Source organism: Choloepus didactylus, chromosome 16 (genome assembly GCF_015220235.1).
Source record: "Choloepus didactylus isolate mChoDid1 chromosome 16, mChoDid1.pri, whole genome shotgun sequence".
Lineage (NCBI taxonomy): Eukaryota > Metazoa > Chordata > Mammalia > Pilosa > Megalonychidae > Choloepus > Choloepus didactylus.
In genome coordinates, this window is record NC_051322.1 from 84,384,358 (window position 1) to 84,399,599 (window position 15,242).

At 37.6% G+C, this 15,242-nt stretch overlaps 1 pseudogene; it reads right to left on the minus strand.

Annotated features, from left to right (window-relative positions):
- The window catches only part of LOC119511155, a 55,255-nt pseudogene that overhangs the window by 13,778 nt on the left and 26,235 nt on the right, over positions 1–15,242 (minus strand).

Here is a 15,242-nt window from a genome sequence, read left to right on the forward strand (position 1 = left end):
ACCTTCCACCACATCTTCATCTTCTGCTGTGGGGAGCCACCCTGCTGCACTGGCCTGCACAGTGAAACTGCCTCCAGATGCAGGGTGGGGGCTCTGGCTGGCAGTGCAGACCAATTTTGCTGTTATACCCTTCCTCTGGGCATTTATTCTTTTCTCAATGCTTTTTTTATTCATATTCTTGAAAGCTGCTTGGTGCAGAGGGTTAAAATTCCAGCAATAAAAGAGGGTATACATATAAATTTTCCATTCCTGTCATCATTTTCTCACCATTCAACAAGCTCCATTTCCCACCCAACCACTATCATAACTTTATGTGTCCTTCCCAGGATGTTGTTTGTCTGTAATAAAATGATGCATTTGCTAAGCCTACATAATGCACTAGCACAGTTGTAATCTCCAGCTTTTGGATTAACCAGTTGGGACTAGGTGTGGGTGTGTGAGTTCCCACAGCCCCATGCCCTCCTCCATTTTCAGTGCATGCAGCCACCTACATGAATGGGACAGATGTCAAGGTCAACCAATCCCCCATGGGTTGGGCAAAGTAAAACTCCCTTCCCTTGATCAGTGTTAATTCCCAGGACTCATGAGACCATGCTGAAATTCCATTGTCACACCCTGTGGACCTAAGTCTTTCTAAGCCACCCCCTCTGGCACTTCTCTTTCTCTTTTCTTTGTCTTTCCATAGCCAGCCACAACCATGAAACCATCATTTCCTGTAAAGTCCCAATGAAACCTATATCTCCTTCAGTGCCTGGTGTGCCCTTCAGTCTTAGGGCTAAGCTGTGTTGGAACAATTGGTGAGCCAGGCAGGAGGCCCAAAAGCCACTAGCCATAGTGGGCCTGGGTCCTGAGAAGGGGGAATCCATGGAGGCAATCCCAGATTGCCCCTATCACCCATGTGAGGAGGGGTGGATGCCCTCTTGGATGAATGGGGGCTGCTGTGAGAGTATGGGAATGCCCTAGAAACTGGCAGGGCTGCTGTCTTGCAGTGGATACCAGGAAAATTAAATTGAGAAAAAAGAAAAGGTACTGCAAATACTGGCAGCCATAGTATGGCCCCCTTTAGGAGTCCCCCAGATGGCTACCAAGACAGAACAAGCAGTGAAATCTACTGCATGCCATTTAGAGGAGAAAGAAAACTAGAAAGAGATATGCCCAGGTGAAAATGAAGGACTTTCTAACTGATCACCTGCTCTGAGTGGACAATCAGCTAAAGACTCTGGCATGCAGATATGCCCAAGTCAATGGCTGTAAGTTTCCTGGGCCTCAAGTCTGGAGGAATTTAGCTACTCCAGATGGGACCCCAAAGCATGGGACCCCATAGACTCCTCCCAGAATTGGAAGGAGAGGAAGGATGGGAGGTGGAGGAAGATGAGCCCTGACAGGTGTGCCCCATAATACAACAGAAATGGAAGGTGTCACAAGATCAACTGCCTGGGCTCAGCAATTCCAGCCTTCTGAACAGAAATTACATATTACTATAAAAGTGTACCATGGCAGAAATGGAAAATTGGGGGCAGCAATATAGACAATATCTGGGAAGTCCCTATCCAAATGAATTCTGAGGTTATGGGGCAACAGAACAGAGGAAATAAGTGCTTTCTGGGGGTAGAGATGAGTAAATTGGCATCTATTTCCAACCACCTTTCTCTATGAAAATGCTTGGGTGCTATCTCAGGCAATGTGAGAACCACCTCCTTCTTGGTGTGGCTGATTGACATACGTAAGGCCGCATGACCCAAAGAAGGGGATATATCCACACAATGCCCCCATTGGAAAACTATGGAGGAGCTACAAGACATTTTAAGGGGGCTTGGAATGAAGCATACCATTTATGCCATAGTTTTTGTAGGTCCTGACACTGAAGATTTTATCACAGGAATGGAAAACATGGTATTGCATGGTCCTGTCAACCATTACTATGGGCCTCTCATGTCTATCCTAAGTCTGCTAGAAGGACAGCACATTTCCCTTGCTGCTTAGGCCATAGCTGACCTCAGGGAGGTGGAGAGACTGCATAGAAGGGGGTGGGAGTAAGGGCAATGGGAAAGGCTTACATGAGATTTACTGCTGTAATTGGGTATCTTCTAAGTTGAGGTGGGTGAATCTCATCACTGTAGCAAAGAAATAGAAACTATAGGTAAGCAACCAGATATTGTCCTAGTAAAGTTATGGAGAAAACTGCCTAGGGGCCAGAGATTACTAAAGTGAGCTCCTAATCCTCTGAGGGAGAAAGGGAGTCAGAAACCTCTGCTCTCTCAGAGGAGTTGTGGCAAGCCCCTTTCCCTATTCCTTAGGAGGGAGGTCAAGCTCCATAGATGCAAAAAATAGCTAAGGACCCCTGGGATCAGAGACCACATATAGAAGTAACCATTTACTGGTCCCCTACTAACTAACAGAAAATGTTAATACTAGTAGGTACAGGAGCCAAATGTACTCTGGTTTATGGAAGTGTAGCCTGATTCAAGGGATCTGTGCTGTCCATGGATGGCTATGGGGAGACAGTCAGAGCTAAATGGCATAATTTGATTTTTGCCTGAGGAGCTTAAATTGATGTACCTAAACTGATTTATAGACTCAACACAATACCAATTAAAATTGAAGAAGGGACACTTCCCAAATATGTGTTTGTTGCTTGGTGCAGCTAATAGAAGTCACACTGAATCAGGCTGAAGAGGAAAATATTGTCTAGTTTATGGTTTATTTTAGTGGGAAGATGGGTAATTTTCCCAAATCTGCCTCCCTGAAGTGTTTCTGCAATTGAGTTTTATACCCAGGTTCAGAGATAAAAAGAGATAATCGTTCAGCCAACATGCAACAATAGTGATAGACAAAAGACCCATATATCTGGGAGGTTTGGGACAGTCTCCCCATGATTTTTAATTGGCTAAACCCATTAGAGACAAAGGGAGTCAATTATTTTAGTTAACATGAAACAGGTTTGGAGAACTTCAGTAATCTATTATCTCCTGTTTTCTAGGTGACACCTGGGAAAAGTGCAAACTTTACATTTATATATGTTTGCACACTTTACATTTACAAATTGTCCCTTTGTGAGAATAGACACTTCCATTATATGCTGTCTCCAGTTTTGAAGGTTATATTTTACAATGTCTTGCTTCTTTACATTTTAAGATTATATTTTAAAAGTAACCATTATAATTTCCCCCTTAAAAAAAACATTCATTTCCAGTCTTGGGAATTGGCCATTGGTTGGTCTGGCTGCTTTGTGCTGACAATTGGGGTGAAGTAATTAAGTGGTTATCTGGTGAAACCTTTGAATTATAACTTATAGATATTGTCAATTTCCTTTGGGGTAGAATGGATTATTCTTAGCCAGAGCTCTGGAAGATGAAAAGGGTTACATTATGTGAATTAGGCACATACATACAGCACTGAACATTAATCAGAGCACAAGTACCACCTTTGGTGGCAGCCAGAATATTTATTGGCATTTGGTTGTGAAAAGTCACCTCTTTTAAGTTGTGAGGCTTTACCATTAAGTAGTGACATGACTGGTCTTTACCATTTTCCTATGTTTACCACAGAAATAAATTTCCCTTTCTGTGAACTTTCTGCAACTTTTCCTACATTCAGGTTTTTGTCTCACATTCTGAAACAACCAAATATTTAGGACAAAACTACTTTCTTTTTCCCCTTAATAAAAACATTCCTTATATCCTCTACATTCAAGTCATCATGGATCATTCTTAGCCAGAGTTTTGGAAGAAGAAGCTTTTCATACATACTTGAGTTATTATTTGAGTGCATAGAAATAAGAGGTATTTGACTAGGACAACAGTAGACATAACAATTAGGAAGATTGTAAGTATGGTTTGAAAAGAGTCTATAACCATGACTGTATTTCTGGAGGATTTACTGTTACCACAGTTTTTGTTTAACAGGTAGTATGTCTTCACCCTGGAACAGTTGTAACTTGACTGTGGTATGGTGAATTCCAGGGCTATATTTCCTGCAACTTAAGAAAAAATTGAGTAACAAGTAACACTAAATAAAGCCTAGCCCATTTAGAATTTAATTTAACCTGGAGATACTTGTTGTTTTAGGTATAGACCCAGACTAAATTTTTAGGCTGGTAATCGTGTAGGGGGTATACCTGTGGGAAATTTAAAGCATTAGAGTCTTAATTATTTATTTCATCTAAAGTACTACTTAAGCACTTTACACATTGAATTGTAGTTAATTCTGAACTGGGATGCATGTTATCTGCTTATTTAACCTTTAGAAATGGCCTTCTAAATGTTATTTGAAGGGGCTCAAACCCCGCCCACTTCAGGGTGCTACTCTTATTCTCAAGAGGGCAATAGGTAGTGCTTTGTCCCATTTCTCAAGCAGATTTTGGTGAGGCTCTTTTAAAGTTTAATTCACATATTCTGTTTTTTCTGTCGACTGTGGCTGGTAATTAGAATGCAGGCACCAGTTGATGCTGTAGAATCTTGAAACACTTTTAACAATTTTGCTATGAAAGCTGGTCAATTGCTCCAAACAGAAATCAGAACTCCAAATCAAGGAATTTTTTTTGAAGTACCATTTTACAACTTGTGCTTTTTAGTTCAACAAGGGAAAGCTTTTAACTATTTAGTAAAAGTGTACACAAATACTAGCAAGTACTTGAAGATTCCAAGGACTTTTGTCAGAGCTGTAAATCTATTTGATAAGTTTCTTCATTTCATCCTTTTATTATTCATGGACAGATGTCCTTTGCAGGGGATGACTAATTTATTGGGATGCATTACTGCATTTAACAATTTAAAAATTAGATATATAAGGTTTATGTTTTTGCTGTCTGCAGTTACTTTGACTATGCTCTTTTCAAATTGTTTTGTGAGCATGCAAATCAGCAAAAACATATGCTAGTTTGTGAAGGTGGGTGACTCTGCCTTGTTTTTAGCTGCAGAGCCCTTATAAGGGCAATTAATCCTACATTTGTGCTGATCAACCTGGCAGGAGAGACAGTATTTGCTACTGAATATCTTGCTTTTTGTGGGATGACTGACACTCAAGATTGTCCAGCAGCACTGCCTGATAGTGACCTAGCTTCTTCACTGTGAACCATTGTCCCTTTTGCTCCAATACAATAAGGACAAGTGGGGAACTCAAAGTAAACTTTTTATTTCTCATAAGTGTTCACAGGTGGTTGCCACTGTCCTAGGCTAGTGGGCCATCCTTGGGCTACAGCACCAAACTCTTTCAACAAATAAGTCACTGTTTACATATTTTTCCAAAAGACCTATGCAAGTACTTTCAATGTCATGCCCTGTTTTTTTATGGACAGATAAGTTAATTTTTGATGGCATTAGGGAGCCCAAGTCTGGCACTGATATTAATTTGCCTTTAAAATTTGAAAGGCAATGGTATATTCTGGTCATGAGCAACTTCAGACATGTCCCTAACAAGCACTGATTTGAGTGCAATTAAGTCTCATGTTTATCATAAAAATTACTGTTTTCACCCACTTGGAATGAGACCCAAGTTTCTTTGTGGATGATCAGGATCATTCCCTGATGGGTGGAAAGTGCCCCTGGTCCACATTACTACAGGTCACTGTCCTAGTCACTTGTCAGCTGTAAACACTGTATTGCTGGAGTCCATTGTTTCCCTTTGCATCAAGCTGGAACATTCCCATTTTCAATGTCCCTTCCCCTGCAATGTGCACATTGCTGGGGGCACAGCAGTTTCTTTGGGACCCTGGGGGTCTTAGCTTTTATAGACTTCCTTTGCTGCTGAAAAATTTTGCTTAGGACTGCTCCAAAGACATTAGCATTTCAATTAGCTTTATAGGTAATAGCTTTCTTTTGTTCCCTTCCTTGAGCTGCACAGAACACTTTAAATGCAATTCCACTATTGTTGAGATTGGCAATTTCTGAAGTTCACCTTCAACTCTCTGTAATTTTTGATGAATGTCAGGAGCACTGACAAATATTTCAGCTGGCCATTGTTGGAGAGGTTACTATCCCTGCTTTTGCCCTCCAGAGGTAGAGACACTCTGCCCAAATTCATATCATTCATGATATGAGGTAGGAAGGCCATTTCAGGGTAAATTCAAAGGCATAGCACGCTCACCTGCATTTCCCCAATAATGTGGGGAAGAAGAGGCTGCCCAAATTAGAGGACCCCAGCAGAAAATGTTGTGAGGTGATAGACACAACCACCACAACCTTGGCTGAAAGGCCTAGGGAAATGCAGAGTTTACAACCCCACAAAAAACATAGACCCTGGCTGCGGGGGTTGGGGAAATGCAGACATAAAACACTGTACATTCAGAATTTCATTCCATCTGTTTATTCTCTTACAAAATAAATTTAGCTGTAAAATCACATTTTATTTTATTGATCCCTGATTTGGCCACTTGTGGCCATTCTCTAATTTATACTGAGGCCAAATTACTTTGCATACAGATTTCTTTGTCACAGGTTTATACCCAAATTGCTTTTCATTTTTTAATTCTGAAAATTTAATGCCTTAAAACAAAGTAATTACCCATGCACAAGGAAATGATAGAAATAATTCTTAGAAAATAGAAAATACAAATATATATATCACACTAATGTAAATATTTGTAATGAACACAAAACTCAAAAGCCATGCAACATAAAAGTTATATCTGAAAAACAAATTCTGCAAAACCAAAAATCAAACAGTAGAACCAATAGGAAGAAAACATGGTATTTCTTGTGCAGTGTATGAAAGTCAGAAGACTGACATTGCTCATCATAAATGAGCCCTTAGAAATCAGTACAAAGTAACTATTATTTGAATAGAAATGAAAACAGTCCAAGAAAAATGAGAACATGGAAGTGAAATACAAATGACTATTAATGTGATGATGAGCAAGCTTGACTGCCTTACATTTAGAAGGAATTTTCACTCAAAATGCATATTTTCCTTTTCTTTGCCCCAGCAGTATCAATTCACAGGAATTACTCCAATAAAGTAGTGGGACAGACTCAAAATAATTTACATAGAAGCATATTTGTTGCAGAGAAAATTTATAGCAAACATAAGGATCTTTTAAAGAAGAACATGTAATCAATAAATTTACATCTCTTTTACCAACAGATGTAAAGCTATGTAACCAAATTACAAGGGGCTCAAGAAAGGGTTAAAAAGGAAAATAAATTATGATCCCCCAAAACACTACTTGCATATTGTTAATGAATATACCCCAAAAGAATGTGCAGAAAACCCCATCAATAGCAGATAGAACTGGGGAGTATAATCAGGAGGAGAAAAGATACTTCAGAAGTAAAAATATTTCAATTAAAAAATTATGTCTTTTAAATTTACTGGAGAATAATTTTTATGACTAAGCTTACAAAATTTATCCAGTGATAAGTGAGAACTGGAAACATATGTACTTTGCACTTATGAGACCACTGAGATGGAGCTGTCCATTCCATCACCCTGAGCTTCTCTGGGTACTAATGTCTCTGCCATTCAGGCTCCAGGGATTTAGTCCGATGGCAACAATGAAAGCAGTCAACATGCCTGGTTAGAATTCATTATGATGATACATGTTGGATCATGTTATACATATGAGTTTTTCATTTTTCACTCCAGTTTTTCTCATTTTCAAGGAGGGCCTACTGCCACACACAAAAAGGAGGAGGAGTCTGCAAGCCTTGGGAAGAATGTATTTTAGTTTTGGTGAAAGTAGTGGTAGAAGAAATGTTATCATTTTCCCTTGTGGTCAACACAATCATATTTCCAAAGGTTATTCCAGGAAGTGAAGAATCCTTCAGTGAGAGTACAGTAAAAGATCATTCACTGATGGTGTCATATTTGGCATTAAAAAAAGATGGCAAAAGTATACCCTCTTGGAACTGTCATCCCCTGTGGTTTGCAATGAAGACTTATGAATTGAAAGTCTCCATTGAAGGGTGAATGTTTCTGATGATGTCAGCTGTACTTAGGTTATCTGCAAATGTATTTCTTGCCTCATGATCCCCTCCAATCCCATCATCTAGCTTCTTCTTTCCTCGGGTGATCAAATATGTTTTGTTTAAATGTTTTAAGACCCTGCTGCACTAGTCCCTAGATTACATGTTCTTTTTATAATTCCCCCAAAAAAAACATTTGTAACAGCCACTGGGAAAACAAAGCTGAATAAAACAGTCAGAACCCCCAAGACATTGAAAGGCAAGAATTAAGGGATGTACAGACTGTATCTTTAAAATTCCCTCTTTTGTTTAAATGTTTATTTTGAAATAACATTTAAAATTCAAATGCAGATCATAGAAGCAGTTTTTCTCCACCTCTCTGTGAAGTACTCTTTCAGACAATTTTATATTCACATATAATCACATATTCACTTTGAATTTTCTCAGGTAGCAGTATACCAACATATAAAGCATGCAATGTTTTACTTTGTAAATTCACACATGTACAAAAAATTCAAAATACAGTAAAATAATCACCATTGTAACAATGATCATGAATTACTCAATTGTTCCCCATGCTGTGTGGATTAATTACCATTTAGAGTTTGTTAGAGTCACTAGAGGCAACATGCAACACACCTTTGCAAACAGACAACTAGTTGATGCTTCTTCAAAAATATCATTTTAAACTTGAACTTAAAATACTACCAACACTTTTATATTCCAGAATGTTTTTTTCAGAGTTTGTATTTATTGGTTAAACAGTCTACAATAATTTCTCCCTTTTATACTTATTGTGGGTATTTTCAGATGTACAAGTTATTGTTTATTGTTATAATCAATCTATAATATTCTTTCTTCTCTGTAAATTATTTTGAATTGGAGGATAGGCTCCCAGCTGGAAATTATACCATTTCATAAATTACACATGCTAATTGACTGTCATTGCTAAAATTCTGTTTGAAAAGATACACTGATTTATATTTTAATCACTACTGAATAATACCTTTAGAAGAAATTTTCCAAAATTATTTTACTTACAACAGAGGTATAAAACAACTTTTGGCATTTGTGTCTGATTCTGACAACATATTACCTCAAGGAAAAAACAAAAACTGTTCATAACCACAGAAATTCTATCTACCTACCTCTCTATCTATCTATCTGTACACACACACACATATACATACATACATGGACTAGAGAGGAGATTGGTATGACTGGGTTATTTATGTAATATAAAAAGCATAGACTTGGCTAAAACAGAAACGTTTGTAAGCTTAGAAAATACTGTTAAATTTCAAATAAAAATAAAATTTAAATCACTAAGTATGAAATGCAGTGTCATTTCTTATTTCTAATTTTATGTGTGTTTATGCATATACACATAAAATTATACACAGATCTGTCAAGACCACATATATGTACTCTTTCAACATGTGTACATGCAGATGTAACAAAATAACAATGATTTTTAACAATTTGAATGTTTTCTAACTCTGAATATAACAGGATTAAAAATGATAATTGCCTTCTCATTGTTTCTTTGTTTTTTCAAGTATACCAAAGCCCAAGGATTATAATCTAAACCCTTCTTCTTTATAAGAAGATAACATTCTGTAGACATAGCAGCAATCACCTATTCCTCTCCCCCAAACCCCACTGTACAAATACTAAAATGTTTTATAGTCTTAAGAGGTCAACCATTAATTATCTATTGCACTGCCAAAACATTTACAGATGTAAATGAATGTAACTATATTTTACAGTGAAATATTTACAAATTTATACCCTGTGAGACTCCAAGTTATCTAGAAATACTAGATTTCTTAAAATGGCATACTTATCTGTTTTTTACAAAGTTGTCTTGAATGTTGTCATGCAGTGCAATCAAATACAAAACTGTATAGTTCAGAGAGGTGGAATAAAATTTTCTTTACACAAAGACTTTTCCCATAATGGTTAAAAAATATATTTATAGAATGACCTACCAGCAACTCAATACAAATACTACAAAAGTATGATTTAGTTACAGCAGTTTTTTAATGTACACAGGCACTAAAACTGCAATGATGAAAGCACAAAACCTTTCTCCTTCCCCTAACAATGTATAAACATATACTAAAATATACACAGCTCAAAACCCCCACAATTTTATCAATTACACTGCTAAGACATTCACTTGAAAGAATGAAACCATGAAATTTTAAAATGATTTATAACTTATACTTTGTGAGACTCTATACATCTAGAAATACTAGGTGTTAAAAATTAACAACTAACTGCATATTATTTACAAAGTTGTCTTGAATATTTTCATGCAATCAAGAGAACACATACAGAAAAAGTGTGTATAGTTCCAAAAGGTAGCATAAAATCTCTTTAACAAAGTAATTTATATTTTGAATGTTTACAGCAAAAAATCAGGATGCTCAGTTTATCCACAATAAATTACCAAATGAATTTGAATGGTTTTTTAGGTATGGTTTAACAAATGAAATATACTTTCAATGGCAGCCTTCTATATGAGAATGGCATAAAGACCTTAAATCTTGTCTCCTCAAAAGGTATAAAACTTTTTGTAGCAACAGGACCCTGTTTTCCAGCAACTTTGCTGCCAAGTCAATTGTAAAGAAAAATAGAACTATAAATTTACAATGATATATTAGAAAATTATACTTTGTGAGACTCCATATATCTAGAAATACTCAGATGTTTACAAATTAAATCTTAACTACCCATCACTTAAAAAGTTGTATTGAATATCAGTATACAACAAATGAACACAGAGCTGTATAATTTAGAGATTCTATAAAATGTTTTCTGTGAAAATGAATCACATCCTGAACCTAAGTACCTTCTGGAAAATAACATGTACTTACATGTCCCTTAAATAGACAAAGGTATTTTTATATAAAGTAGACAGGAACATTTAATGATTCCAGTGTAATTTTTCTTCTAAATGAAAATATGGTAAAATGTATTTGAATCACTCTATCTCTGTCCCTAACATGACAACATATATAAAAATAACAAAAATAACTCCAAGAGGTCAACTCATTCTTGAAGTTAATTTGTCTATAACAGCTAGAGCAATCCAATGAAGACTATACAAAGGTGAACCAATAATTCATCATCTTTATATATTTACACAGTTGAAATTGTATAAAGTACTATAAAACACAGCTGTTTAACAATAAACTCAAAAAGCCAACATATAGAGCTCTTAAACATATTTGCATAAATTAAATATTTCAAACATTTTGTGTAACATAATGTTTACAGAACATGTGCATATGGGCACTCTCTATAAACCAAGAAAGAATATAAAGCAAAAGCACTAGATATTAACAGACATAAAATCACAAAATACCCAATATGTCCATATCCGTCCTGAGAACCCAGTAAAAACAGAAGGAAATCAATGAAAATATATCAGTAATGTCATAATGTCTATACATCTAAAAAAGAACTGAGGTTTTAGGGAAATAATGGCTATATACACAGTCACCTAAAAATCTCACTCAACATTCTAGAGTGGTCTACATTTCCACAAGAAAAAAAAAGAAAAAAAAAACTTCTGATCTATAATTTTAAGTAAAAGATGTTTACAATATAAGACAGCAATTTCTACAAATCTACAATGACTCATGGTATAAAAAACAAAATCTGACTACTACACACAAAATTATCTAATAACTCTCCCACACAGACACCAAGTAAACACACACAGATTTTTTCACCACAGTTTACAATTAAGTTATTTACAATATGTGTATGTGTGTGGGGAGGGAGAGCAGTTATTGCTATATACTTAGAAAGTACAGATGTTGTACAAGAAAGTTGTCTATTATAAGTACCTCAGTCAGATGCTTTCTGCTCGGTCCTACCCTCCAACAGCCTACTGAATACAGGGAGAGATGAACCAACAATTACATTAAGAAACATTTTACACATTATAGTTAGTCCATATTAGTGATGCATTACAATGTTTGTCTTCTTGTTTCTGGAGAAATGAACAACTGATTGTATACTTTGAATGACTATATGTTATGTGATCATATCTCCGTAAAAGTGCATTAAAAAGAAACATTTTACAAATCTACATAGTTATAAGTATGAATGGTTGTGATTTCTTTACATTGAAAAATATGTAATTTCAAAACCTCAAAACACCTAAAAGAAATATCAAAGTGACTCAAAACCATCCAACTTACCAATATACTCCAGTAATACATCCAGCAATCAAATCCAAATATGTGTGGTCTACCAATTTGACTGGCCACACTAAATGATACTATTTGATACATGAATAATTATGTATGCATGTATGTACATACACATACACACACATTCAAATCTGAAATGCTTTTAATGTTTAAGAATGCAATTTAAACGTTCATCCTCTTTAATTTCCTTAGATTTTTCACTTACGTTGTTTCCAATTTTTTAAACATTATTTAGATAACTTGAGGCAAAGCAGGACAAAAGAAAATGCAGAACAGAACTTAACCAAACCACAAACAAAAACAAGACCAAGATTTAAAGCCAAGTACCAGACAACCAAGTCTCAATGGCTATTCCTTAATGCCTGGGGCTGCATCCTCCAAAAACAGTTTTGGCATAAATTTATCTGCCACTGAGCACCCAAACAACCAAAACCTATACACCCAAAATCAGTGACTTCCCTTAATGCTAGGGGCTGCTCCATCCCTTTAAAACCAAGTCTTACTGTCTCTTTCTATGGGCCACTGAGTGCCCAACCAAGTGTAGTTACCCACTTACAGCTTCAGCAGGAGTTTGAGTCACTGAAAAAGAACCAAATGGAACCAGTATATAAAAAGAAGACAAGACCAAGAAAATAAAGCCAAGTCCTAGGTGACCAAGTCCCAAAGGCTATTCCTCTGTACCAGGGGCTGTACCCTCCAAAAACAGCTTTGGCATAAATTTATATGCCACTGAGCACTCAAATAAACCTAGGCACCAAATTCAGTGACCTCCCTTAATGCCAGGGGCTCCTTCATTCCAAATCAAATCTCAATGGCTATTCCTCCATGTGGAGGGCTGCACCCTCCAGAAACAGCTTTGGCATGCACTTATGGACAACTAGTGCCCAACCAATTGGTTTCACACTTACAGCTTCAGCAGGAGTTTGTTTCACTGAAGAAGTAACAAACAGGCCCACAAACAAAAGAAAACAAGGCCTGTGCCTGCTAACAAGACATCCATGCTCATTCACCAACCACACTCACTCACCAGACTTGTTTTCCTCCATGGCCAGCCACAATTGGGGTCCTGGATGCTGAAGCAAAAAGCTCTCTTATCCAGCTGTAAGAGAAAAGTGTCTGTTGACAATAGAACTGAGGCTCATGAATGTCTTACCTCATGGGTCCAGGAGCCCACTAAACAGCATGTCATTCAGATGTTTTCATCCCTTCATGGTCACCAAACTGAAGAAGGAGCACTTCCCAAATATGGTCCTGTTGCTTGATGCAGATAATAGTCACACTGAACCCAGCTGAAGAGGAAAGATGGTTTATTATGCTGGAAAAAAGCAAGGGAAATTTTCCCAAATCTGCTTCCCTGAAGTGTTTCTTCAATTTGGTTTTATACCCAGGTGCAGAGACAAAGAAAGATAATTATTTAGCTAACAGGCAACAAAATGATAGACAAAAGGCCCATCTATCTGGGAGGTTTGGGGCAGACTCCCAGTGATTCTTTAATTGGCTAAAACCTTTAGGGATAAAGGGAGCCAACTATTTTAGTTAACATGTAACAGGTTTGGAGAACTTCAGTAATTTGTTATCTTCTGTTTCCTAGGTGACACCTGGGAAATGTGCAAACGTTACATTTACATATGCCTGCACACTTTACATTTACAAATTGCTCCTTTGTGAGAATTAGTGCTTCCATTGTTTCCTGTTTGCAGCTTAGAAGGTTACATTTTATAATTTTCTGTTTGCTTACAGTTTTAAAGTTATATTTAAAAAGTTACTCTTGCACTGGGAATGATGCAAGGGTGTTTTGGGTACTGTGAATTCAAGGGGCAGGATTTAAGGCAGTGGGAGAGGAAAAACAATCACCCTCACATTATAGGCAGCTCCCCTGCCAGACTTCTGAGACCCCTGCTTCTCACTAAGCCATGACCTGGGAAACTGGGTGGGGTCTGCCCTGATTTGAGATAGCAGTTTGACCCTGTATGAGTCACTGTCCCTGATCTTCAATAAATCCACTAATAAACTGGGTATCTCATGCTGGACAGGGGCAGAGTGTGTGTGGCATGGAGGAGGGGGGGACCCTCAGTAGGTGGGCCTCTACAGATTAAGTCAACTTCTGTGTGGTAGTAATCTGCAGGATGTCACAGACATCTCAGTGAGAGGCACCTGGAGCCTCAGGCAGGGATTGGCCAATGGGCAGGGTCCTGCTCTGGACAGAGGGATCTGGGGGCAGGGATAAGTCTCCCTGGCTCCTGTTCTTTCTGCTGGTCCCTCCTTCCTGTTGTGTTTGATGTTAGCTCTGCTTAGAAGTCCCCTTCACCCAGGCTCATTCTTTTGGAATTGAATGACATGAACAAAATTACAGTGATTATTCCCCATGTCAAGTAGGGGCCACAGCCACCAATACTCAGTGAACATCAAGCTTCCAACATTGAGCTCTGCCACACAGGAGGGTGTTTTCTTTATAAAGAGGCCTCCAGTAATCTGGATAAAGTCCAAACCTCAGTGCATTGGGCCACCCCTTAACAAAATCAAAGTTCCCATTTACAACTGATTCTACACCCAGAGCAATGTAGATTAAGGCTGATATATCTAAAACTGGGGTACATAATTTGATTTACCACACCAGTCAATCCCCACCTCTGTTCCCACAAAGACACTGCCAGACCCCAGGAAAAGAGTCTAACATAGAAGGAATGTCTGATCCAGAGGCCCTGCTGCTTATCTCATAGATACCAGGTGCACCATAAACTAAGGTTTGAAGGCTGTTTTAGAAATTCCAGTCACATTGGCATCTAGACTCCAGGGGGTCAACAAGGCAAGATCAGATATGCCCATAAGTTGAATGACCACAAACAAGCCAAAAGGCCTGCTTCCTCCACATAGATAATACAGTGCACACCAAAGAAGAGTAGTGTGTTAAAACCTTAGCAACCAGTCAGCTCAGAAATTGATAAGCACTCACCCAGTCAAGGCACAGAACACATTCAGCAGGACCCTTCCCCTTCAACACCCAATGTGGGTTTTTCCTTTAAAAAATGCTGTTCTCAGATAGAGGGTTGGAGCCATTTTTTCTTTCTTTCTTTTCTGCTGGTTCCCATCTGCTTTCTTCTGCTTTCTTCCT